A 12215-nucleotide genomic window follows, 5' to 3' on the forward strand; every position below is an offset into this window, starting at 1 on the left:
TTCTATAATGCCTAATGTAGTTATGCGTGTGAAAAATATTAAATCTGAAAGCTTGGCAAATGTAAAACGCTCCATCCAGCAAACAATAAGATTTAATTGTATGGATGCATTATTTTTGTAATAAAAACAGTATAATGTTTTGAACACAATAATGCTCAATTTTTTATTACTTTACATGGGTATCATATTAACTTTTGTCCCTAAATTAGATAGCACCTATTATCATATAATCTTGTTTTACAAAGAAAAATTACCTTAAACTACTAAAAATAATCTTACACTTCTACAATTACTTTTCCTGATAAACTTTTTTTTTTTCTTAAAGTGTACCTTTATTTCGTTTTAACATCAGAACCATTACGCAAACTCAAATTTGTCACAGTAATGCCGAGCACTTTTATAATAATTTATATAATAAATTTATGTAACGTCTATTTATACATTATATTTAATTAATTTATTTTGCTTGAGGTTTTGTGTTAAATTCTTTGCCTGTAATTATGTCCCTTGAAATACAAAATGTATGTCATTGTAAGTAGAAAGCATTGAAAATCGTTAAAACAATAGTTTGTTTTGTTTTAAAATAAGCCAGATTAAAGATTTTGTAAAAACAAGTATAAAAATTGGAAAAAAACAATGTATTATAAATCAATTTTTCACGTCACTCTCAATTGCTAAATATCATGATCGTAACAAGCTTGCGAATTTCGCATGCTTGATATAATTTCTGAATCTCTATACGTAGAGAGCTACAATGCATTCGCAACTAGATGTATTAAGTATAGTAATAGTAACACAAATTTGCCCTCACTGTAAATCAAAGTACTGAAAGTACTGGTTTGACGATGCTTTTGAAGAGGATGGATATATAGAGGATATTTGTTGGATTCGGTGGCATATCGATTTTCCCAGAAAAAATGCGAAAAATATCGATATTTTCACTGTTGTTTTTCACTGTTTAAAAAAGTGAAATACCAGTTTATTTCACTGATATTTCTGTATAAATCACCGGAAAGCATAACATAAATAAGCATCCATTTAAGTTAATCTACATCACCGCAATTGTGTATTTTTATTGCTTGTCATTTATCCGCAGGTCAATAGTTTATGGTTGTGGTGCAATCGTTTTCGTTCTTGGACACTGCATCCCTTCAATGAAATTTATTTTCCTAAATATCTCATATTTGAACTTAAAATTCTTTTGGGAGAAATGGTCCAGACAACTGGATAAAACAGCAACAGTATGCTAACCCATTATTTTTCGAGGAACATAATTGAGAATTCCTGTGCTAGCCCTCAATCACAGTATGTTGGGGTATAATAATAATCAATTTTTGTTTTTCTTCTCAAAAGATTGTCGCAGATTACAAGTTGATGAATATATCATCCTAGACTACAAGTTTTAGAAAGCCATTTTTTTCATTTATTTTTATTGATAAACAAGGTTTTGTAACAATCTATACTATACATAGATAGCTTTAACAGCTCAATGTGGCTCACCTGAAACTGATTGTTTCCTAGTGGTGTTAACTAATTTTTCATGAAGATCTAGAAAAAAAGGCATTGTGAGTATGAACAAACTATTTGCGTCTATCCGATCTAGTTGAGTCTTGTTACCGAGATCCTTCTTTTATTTATTTGAACATTCTGATCAACTGCCATGAAGATCAGGTAAAACATGTACTTTTTAACATGGATTTTAATCACATGTCCCACTTTGGAACGTGACCTGTTAATCACTGAGACTTGACCTTGTGACCTAAATGTTAAATATGCTACTTTCATGCTTGACTTTGAAATCATTTAAAATAATGTTCTAACCAATTTACAAGTGGATCAGAGGGAGAATGTGACCACTAAAGTATTAACAGACCTTTTCTTATGTTTGACCTAGTTCCCTAATTTTTGATAGAATATGACACCAAAAATGGCATAGAGGTGACTAGTTTCATAAGAATCTGGCAAAGAGGTGACACCCAAATTTAAACATTGTAAAATGATATATTATGTGTTTACAATAAACTTTGGATAAAATACAACAAAGAGTGATAACAAAAGCTCACCTTGTCACATCATAACAAGTGAGCAAAATAACCAAAACTATGACATCATATAATTGCTCAGTTACTTCCAATAACAATAAAATGTTACTTTTGAAACAAATACAAAACCGTCCCTTTCTTACTACAGGCTGTTCTAAAACAAGATAGCCCTGTATCGCTCACCCAAAACTCCTTCTATAGTGTCAAAAACTTGTGTATGATTTGACTAAGTTGTAACCTAGCTTTAGCCTGCCAGGACCAACTTGCAAATTCAGCTTTTGATCTGATTAAGATGGACATTGTAAGCAATTTTCATGAAAATCAGGAAGATAATGTGACCTGAAGAAATATAAAGGAAGTTTTCTATATTTTGACTTAATGACCTAGTTTTTGACAAACTACCAACTTTAAAACTGAAACTTTATTTCATCGAGATAACATTCAATTCTGTCCAATTTTCATGAAGATCTGGAAGAAAATGTGACCTCTGGAGTGTTCACTAACCTTTTCTGTGATTTGGTTTGTTGACCTAGTTTGGACAACATATGACCTACTTTCAAACTTAACCTAGAATTGACAGAGATGAACATTTACCAACATAAGACAAACAAGGGCTGTTTGTAAAACATGCATGCCCCCCCCCCCCAATATGGGCTGTCAGTTGTAGTGATAGCCATTGTGTGAATACATTTTTTGTAACTGTGACCTTGACATTTGACCAAGTGACCTGAAAATTAATAGGAATTATCTGTCAGTCATGATCAATTTACCTATGAAGTTTCATGATCCTAGGCCTTGCTTTTCTTGAGTTATCAACAGGAAACCTTTTTTACTGTTATGAGTCACTGTGACCTTGACCTTTGACCAAGTGATCTGAAAATCAATAAGGGTTATATACCAGTCATGATCAATGTACCTATAAAGTTTAATGGTCCTAGGCGTAAGCATTTTTGAAATATCATCTGGATACTATTTTACTGGTTTGAGTCACTTAAACCTTGACCGTTGACCTAGTGACCTAAACATCAATAGGGGTAATCTGCAAGTCATGATCAATGTACCTATGAAGTTTCATGATCCTTGACGTAAGCATTCTTGAGTTATCATCCGGAAATCATTAAACTGTTTTGACTCACTGTGACCTTGACCTTTGACCTAATGACCTGAACATCAATAGGGGCCATCTGCGAGTCATGGTCAATGTACCTATGAAGTTTCATGATCCTAGGCGAAAACTTTCTTGTGTTATCATCCGGAAACCATTTTACTGAGTCAAGTCACAGTGACCTTGACCTTTGACCTAGTGACCTTAAAGTCAATAGGGGTCATCTGCGAGTCATGATCAATGTACCTAAGAAGTTTCATGATCATAGGCGTAAGCATTCTTGACTTATCATTTGGAAACCATTTTTCAAAGTTGAGTCACTGTGACCTTGACCTTTGAACTATTGAACTGAAAATCATTAGGGGTCATCTGCGAGTCATGATCAATGTACCTATATAGTTTCATGATCCTAGGCATAAACGTTCTTGAGTTATCATCCTGAAACCATTTTACTATTTCGGGTCACCGTGACCTTGACCTTTGATATAGTGACATGAAATTAAATAGGGATCATCTGCGAGTCATGTTTAATGTATTTATGAAGTTTCATGATCCTAGGCATAAGCGTTCATGAGTTATCATCCGGAAACCATTTAACTATTTCGGGTCACCGTGACCTTGACTTTTGACCTAGTAACCTATAAAGGGGTCATATGCGATTCATGATCAATGTATCTATAAATTTCATGATCCTAGGCATAAGCGTTCTGAGTTATCATCCGGAAACCATTTTACTATTTCGGGTCACCGTGAACTTGACCTTTGACCTAGTGACCTGAAAATCAATAGGGTTCATCTGCGAGTCATGATCAATGAACCTATGAAGTTTCATGATCCTAGGCATAAGCGTTCTTGAGTTATCATCCGGAAACCATTTTACTATTTCGGGTCACCGTGACCTTGACCTTGACATAGTGACCTCAAAATCAAAAGTGGTCATCTGCGAGTCGTGATCAATGTACACATGAAGTTTCATAATCCTAGGCATAAGTGTTCTTGAGTTTTTATCAGGAAACCATTTAACTATTTCAGGTCACCGTGACCTTGACCTTTGATATAGTGACCTGAAAATCAATAGTGCTTTACTACGAGTCATGATAAATCTACCTATCAAGTTTCATGATCCTAGGCATAAGCGTTCTTGAGTCATCATCCGGAAACCATTTTACTATTTCAGGTCACTGTGACCTTGACCTTTGACCTAGTGACCTGAAAAATTATAGGGGTCATCTGCTAGTCATGATCAATGTACCTGTAAAGTTTCTTGATCCTAGGCATAAGCGTTCTTGAGTTATCATCCGGAAACCATTTTACTAAATCTTTTTTTTGTAAATTGTCGTCAATTATTAATTGTATATAGATTTCTCTATAGTTTGAAAAACATTTAGGCAAATATTTCTCATGTAAGATAAAATGCAAATAATTAATAAAATATTCCCTTTTAATCAGTATGTTGGTTTATCGGTCAATAACAATATCACTTTGAATATTTAATTATTTAAAAGTTATAACAAACATTAAATGTTCTCCGAACAAATGACTCATAACACATATAACAGATTGATAGGAAGATATGAACAAATCAAGGTTGCTAGGTTGCCCGCCTAGAATGGTCCTGTTAGTATGGAAGTACTTGATATATAAATTTTTTAGCCTGTCGGTGTTGTAAAGACATAACATATTTTATGAATGTCTCAAAGTGTAAAATTATTTTGCATTTAGTAAAAGAAAGGCAACATATAACCCTTAAGTGGCTGACGAGAACTTGTGGCTAAATACAACTAAAAAGAGGCATTATGATTCTTGAAAATAAAAGTAAACATCATTATATATGAATTTTCTGATCAAAAGTGTTATTTTTAGTGAATAGGGGAAATACATTTTCAAGAATAAACAATATAATTATAAATGTTTTGGCGAAGTGCATCATAGTATTATCATAGTACAGTTTTGGTCTAAAAATCCTGTAACATTTTTTAAATTTCATAACACCTTGTTGCAAAAAGAAAATCATGAAAAATAGAATTTTCAGAGTAACCTATTAAAATAAAATAAACATGTAAAACATGCATGCCCCCCATATGGGCTCTCCGTTGTAGTGACAGCCATTGTGTGGATATGTTTTTTGTCAATGTGACCTTGACCTTTGACCTAGTGACCTGAAAATCAATAGGGGTCATCTGCGAGTCATGATCAATGTACCTATGAAGTTTCATGATCCTAGGCCCAAGCGTTCTTGAGTTATCATCTGGAAAACCACCTAGTGGACGGAGCGACAGACCGACAGACATGTGCAAAGCAATAAACCCCCTCTTTTTCGAAGGGGGGCATAAAAATGCTTTATATGACCTTAGATATTATTTTTGCAATCATTTTTCATCAATTACAAATGTTTAAAAAAAATATTGTTTCATGCTACTCATGGTACCAGTTTTTTGTCAGAAAATTAATCACATTTTTTAAAAATGCATCACCCCTTGTTGCCAAAAAAATCATGAAAAATATAATTTTCAAAGATATCCTTTAAAACAAAAAGAAAATGCCTTCTTAAACCTTAAATATTATTCCTTCAAGCATTTTACATCAACAATTTATGTTTGAAAAAATCATTGGTTCATGCTAAATACTGTTTGATAAACTGTAAATAATGTAACTACACATCCAAGTAGTGAGTCCATCAAACTATTGCAACCGAAACACCTGGTGTGCCAAGGCACCAGCCGAAGTCAAATGCCTTCTGACTTAGTGCATTTTACTGTTTATATTTGTATGCATTTGTATGTGTTTGAAAAAAATGTATAATCTTTAATGACATCTTCTGACCATGCATGTCCTAGATTTCAAAATCCAGGCCCTGGTCTGACACATTGGTAACATTAACGTTAAACTGTTACCAGGCTTGTGAATTTAATTAGCCAGGTCACAGGCAAAGGGTAGTCTAATCAGTATCCAATTAAACTAATTGTCATTGTCAGAAAACCGCTCTTAAGGTAGCGCACCTCTAATGATTTCCCGCGATTTAATTTTACGATCATTGCCGATCTTCAATGATCGGTTATTTCCGAGAGATGCATTTTTTTTTCAAACTTCGAATTTTGATATGTGTTTACCTAATTCATTTAGAATACATTATTTTCACTATAGATATTGACTTTGATCCAATTATCATCTGAAAAATACGATTTCGCGATTTCTTCAAAGATCGATGAGCCTTTTTACCTGTTTACTTATGGATATCTAATTTAAGGCTGCTGATGTGAAGTTGTCGTGGCCGAGTGGTTAAGGCGATGGACTAGAAATCTTTTGGGATCTTCCCGCGCAGGTTCGAATTCTGCTGACATCGCATACTTTTTGCGAAGCGTTTTATTTCTTGTCTAACGTAATTTGATTTAATATAGCATATAAGCTATGTTTATTGTTAAATATTTTGAAATGTGTATGCACAACCTTCAATTTTTAAAATTAAAACAACGTTATGGCTAAATTGGGTATTTTACTGCTGAAAATACGAATGATGCATGTTGCTTTTTTATTTTTATGTCAAAAAGTAAACGGTAAATCTGTCTATTTCTTGGTATTTTGCTGTATATAGTGTTTTTATAAAAAAATTGTTAAAAATATAACTTAAATGATACTATTTTGAATTTTATGACACTTTGTTTTTAACCGACCCAATTTTTATTTGGCTGAAATCACTTACATTTCATGGCGCTATTCCATAGATAAAAAATTGTAAAAAATAAATGTCTGTAAAAGAATACTTATTTCATCTTGTTTAAATTTTAAACACCTTAACTGCATCTGTAAACATCAACTGCATGCCCATATTTGGAAATTTGAATGAATTATGGAACTTTTATATACCCCAGAGGTGAAAATAAACTGGACAACAGCCGAGCGTGAGGGTGGTTTTGTAAAAAATCGGAATATTTTTTTTTTTAAGCATGGACAGCCTACGTACAAATTTGCATGTAGTTCAGTGAAATGATGCTGATTAGGAAAATAATTAATTAAATCATATTTTGATGTGCCCATTAGGGGTGCGCTACCTTAAGCAAACAGCTTTCAAGCAACTGCAGGCTGAACTGGATCTAAACTGGCCACAATCGCTTCAATGTCTCTTTTACTGGGATATGGTTCATTTAACTTTAAAGAGATCTTTTATTAAAAAAATAAAAAAAGAGGTATCGGATTTGCAAATTTTTGTTTTAGTTATGTTATTTTTAGGAAACAGTATTACTGAACATTTACCATGGTCTAATATAGCCATTATATGCATCTTTTAACGATTTAAAAATTATAAAGCGTTGCAACGCGAAACAATTGAATAATTTGGAGAGTTATGTTGTTGTTGTTTAATTGTGTGAAACTACGAAGATTGCTTATACTAGGTATAAAATACGTCAACCATTTATACTTGGCAGAATAGAAGAGCAGGCTAATGCGTTTTTACTCCAGGACTAAGGGGGTCACTGGTTCGAGCCCTGCTGCGGACTACTTTTTTTAAAAAAATTTATTCTGGATTTTTAACTGGAGCTTTTAATATCCAATGTTTACATTAATCAATATAAAGCATTTAATGACTTACTTCAAAACATGTCAAAATCTGTGAAAAGGTCCCTTTTAACATAATATCTACTCCTATAAATATGAGGTCAATATACATGGACTAAACGGTAAATTATGTCTAATTATTTAGACTGTAATGACATCAACTACTTAATTAGAAAGAAGAAAGAATTCATACTTACCAGTAATTTGAGTAAAGAGTTTGTATTCAATGTTGTATTTCAGGACAGCTTGGTGATATGCAAACCCCATATGACATGTTGATATTGGGTATCATAGCCATTCAATAAGTCGCAAAATGCTTAAACAAAATTTATAAAGCAAAATGTGACTTTAATTGATAACTAAAAATACCAGTACCATCAGTATGCCAGTTTTGCCTTGTCAAACTGTCGAGATCCAGAAAGTTCTTCATTCACATTGAATATATCCTTCGAATTCCATTAATTGTTGCATTACTAAATAGCGGAACAAGCCGATTTAAGCTGTAAGAAAGTTTTGACACGAGTGTTATCAAGTCTCTCATGGGCGAAGCCATCGAAAGTGATCCATTCACATCGAATATATCCTTCCAATTCCATCCTTTGTTGTCATTAGCGGAGATTTAGTGAATAAATAATTCATATATCATAAATGACAGCTTCTAAATAGCGAAACAAGCCAATTTATGCAGTAAGAAAGTTTTGACTCGAGACTCTCATGGAGGCGGCCATTGTTGAATGTTGAAACACGAACGACAACTCTACAAGCAATCTCCTACGCAGTGACGTATGCCCAAGGGAAGTAACTGAAAAATCGAGTTATCTCAATCGGACTGGCTCGGTCTTTTAAATAGATGGCCATTGTGAAATTTTTTAGGTGATTATCAAACCTTGGACGCTGCTGTTCCAGCATCGTCATAAACAATTACACTACTACACTTTGACAACTAAAAAGGTCCCGTCCTGAATCGGGACTTTCCGATTCCTATCACGACTTAATCTATCACAATAGTTATTGTGGGTTAAAGATAATGAATATCTTCCGATGATGAGTGATGACTGATTTTTATACGAGAATTTTATACGAGAAAAGTCAATTTGATCAAAGGAGAGAGAAATAGGTGTAAGCCACTCCAATACAGTAAATTTATCAATTTCAAATGCTAACCTGTTACCTTCCAGATATACTTCATGATGCACAATTATCTAACCTATTCTTAAAATTGTCTACGACTCCGGCGGAAAAGGGGGAGAAACCCCCGTTGACCCCCCCCCCCCAGGATCATTCTTGCGGACGCCCATGGGTCCTTCGTACATTATACTGATTGCTCTACGAAAAAAAATCAAAAAAAAATCGCATAACGTTGCTGTCGTTCTCAAACCTCGTAGTTACAAAATGCCAACTTTTCAGGAGAGAGAAAAAAACGTCTAATTTTTTTTATATAGGAAACCTCGTAGTTGCAATTAAAAAAATATTAAAACGTTTTTGTTAAATTTGTCCAAACGAAACGACGTACCTATAGGTGAAATGGCGTCGCTATGACTTTTCGCCAGGAAAAAAGCCAACAATAATTCTACAACATTTCGTCACGTCACGTGGCTTTTTCAAGGGCTCTGATTGGCGTAGAGCTACGAGATATAGCACAAATAACGCGCCAGACTTCATATATTCGGAAAAGACGAAACAAATATTTTGAAAATTTTGGAGCTACGAGGTTTGAGAACGACAGCGACGATAATTGAAACTATTGATTTTGAAATAATTATATTAAGCAAACTTACTGGGGCAACAGATAACAGTGTTTAAAAAAATGACTGGTCAGTATGTACTAGAAAAACATGTTTGGTGTTAGAATGTAGAGATCATCAGGTAAGGCTTCGTTAATTAAAATAGTACGAGCTTTAGTTTAAATATTGTTAAGCACAGCATTATCGCACAACATTTAATATACCGAAACGGTTATGAAAGGGAACCTGCTGTTTTCGAGTAAAACGATTTGAGAAGTCGGTGTAGATTATTTATATAATATGCAAACATCAATAGTGTGACACCGATATAATGTCACTGAAAATACTCGTCTCAACACTGAATATAGAAGAAGTGTCAAATACTCGTGTTTAGCAATAGCTATTTTGTTTTAAGATAAAATGTTCTCCGTTAAGTCTAAGCTGTATTACTCATACAAATGTCCGCGACGTCGTATCGGGTATCGGCAGAAATCCAGGTATTTCCCAGGGACATATACATCGTCCGGCGACCGTCTGATTGCCGGAGGGCCTGCGCACGATGTCTGACGGACGTCGGACGGAGCTCGTCATGATACACGTACAACGAATCCGATGGCGGACGATCGCCGGGCGATAACCGTGTGTTGATCGTCCGATCTTATTTCGATCTCAATTCAATTACTTTCCGGGCCCGACGTCGGATCAAATTTTAAGTGAAACTTAAAATAAATTCGGAGACCGCCAGTTGCTACAAAATATCCTCGGGACGGTGCGGTCATCGGCCAGTTGATCGAAAAAATACGTCGTCCGCTGATCGCACGATGATCGGTCTCTGTTTGTGACTGAAGTATTAAACCGACGTGTCCTGTGTCTATTGAGAAGTGCATTTTATAGAAATGAGTTGATAACCTTCAATTCTGCAATAAGTTAATACATATACACATTTTATCTATATTACATTTTCTCGTATAAGTCGGATGATTTGATCACTGAAAAGGGACACACTTTACTAATTTAAGGAACGCTGAGTTAATATACGCTAAAAGTCTAATAGATATATAATATCTACGTTTTTCATGTTCGCAAAAACGATGCTTTCTGATTTGATAATTATTCTAGCCTTGTTACCGTCTTCATGACTTTCATACCCTCAGTCCAAACACTGGATATTGTGATTTCATAGAAAAAGAGTCAAAATTCTTTGATGAAACTTACAAAACATATTTTCATGTTTGTTTATGTGTTTCTGTTTTGTTTTATAATTATCATCTGATTCTATATCTGTTTAAAGCCAAGCTTTTGTTTATATTTTGAATGCAACGAGAAGAGATTGCAGAATAAAATTGCAAGAACCAGAATTTCGCAAATTATATTCGTAAAAACTTTAAAAATAATATATTTCTGAGTTGTTATGAAATGTAGTGAAATCAATCTGCTCATGAGTCTGCATTATATGAGAACCCCGACTGTGTCACATGACTACTAGTCCTACTAGATGCATGGCAGTTTGGGCCATTTGTTGTATTTATATCTGTAATTTCGAGATATTCAGTTTTGACGGTCAGATACGAAAATATGCCATGACTTTGTACAGTGGTGAAAGAGTGAACTACCTGAATAAAACCCTTTCTATTGTGCCTAATGTAGTTATGAGTGTGGAATATTAGGTAGTTTAGGGACCTTCTCAGTTGTTAATCAAAGCACACACAAGGCTTTCAACAATTATTCAAACACAATTTGTATAATTGTGCGGTCGATATTTCTATTTTTTCCGTAATTATCGTAATAAGTCTAAGTTTTTGGACAATTAAACTTAATATTTTATGTACGTGTCCGAAAATTAAGATTCGAAAATTATAAAAAAAATCCGAAAATAATACTTATATTGAAATAAAAGCAATAAATCAATGTAATATACATTTGTTGCGATTTACTATTTGTTCTGCTTAAAAAATAAATACACTTTTGCCAACTTTTGCGTGAAATGATATAAAGGTAAAAATAAAGACAGAAAACATTCAGCTTACTTAAAAGAACGATATTTTTCAAATGCTGTTGGTCGAATCCATTATTTTCTACCGGTATACATGGTTATTTACCCAATGACGCTGATGTAATTGTCATTTACCATGGCATGTATCTGCCAGGTTTTATGACCTTAATCCGGTTGTAAAAATCCATCAGCCTTCGGTACCACTTCTCACCCGCCTCAACCTCACCATCTAATTAAGCCTGAACAAGTGTGAAACAAACATGTGTATATAATATTATATATGTTTTCGAAAGGAAACCCAATACGCAAGAAAGGTTAGTACAATGTTCCTATGACCTACATGAGTGAAAATGAGGCAATGGTATGGCGTATATACATAGTGATGAAACATGAGTGATAATGAAATTCAATGAATGAAATGAGATGAGCCCAAGACCGAGTTACATAGAATATGAAAATATGATTGAAATGATTCATAGGAACATTGATGATAACAGAGATGATATATTTATAAATACATCAATACATACAAAAACACATCACAAAATTGACACAAAACACTGTATCACTTTGATGTTCTCTGTGACCCAGGATGACAACCCGAGCACCGGCTCTCTACGTCCTCGCTGCTATCATCCTGAAATCAGAGAGAAATCACAAACAGCAGAGAGCTAATATATAACATTAAAAAGTTGCAATTGTTGATGAGTCAAGTTCTTTGTAAAATATAATTTTATCATTTTCATTGTGGCACATGCTGCCCCAAAATAAATAGAATGAGTCGTTTGGTAAACGTA

The sequence above is a fragment of the Dreissena polymorpha genome, chromosome 8 (assembly GCF_020536995.1).
Source record: "Dreissena polymorpha isolate Duluth1 chromosome 8, UMN_Dpol_1.0, whole genome shotgun sequence".
NCBI classification, from domain to species: Eukaryota; Metazoa; Mollusca; class Bivalvia; order Myida; family Dreissenidae; genus Dreissena; species Dreissena polymorpha.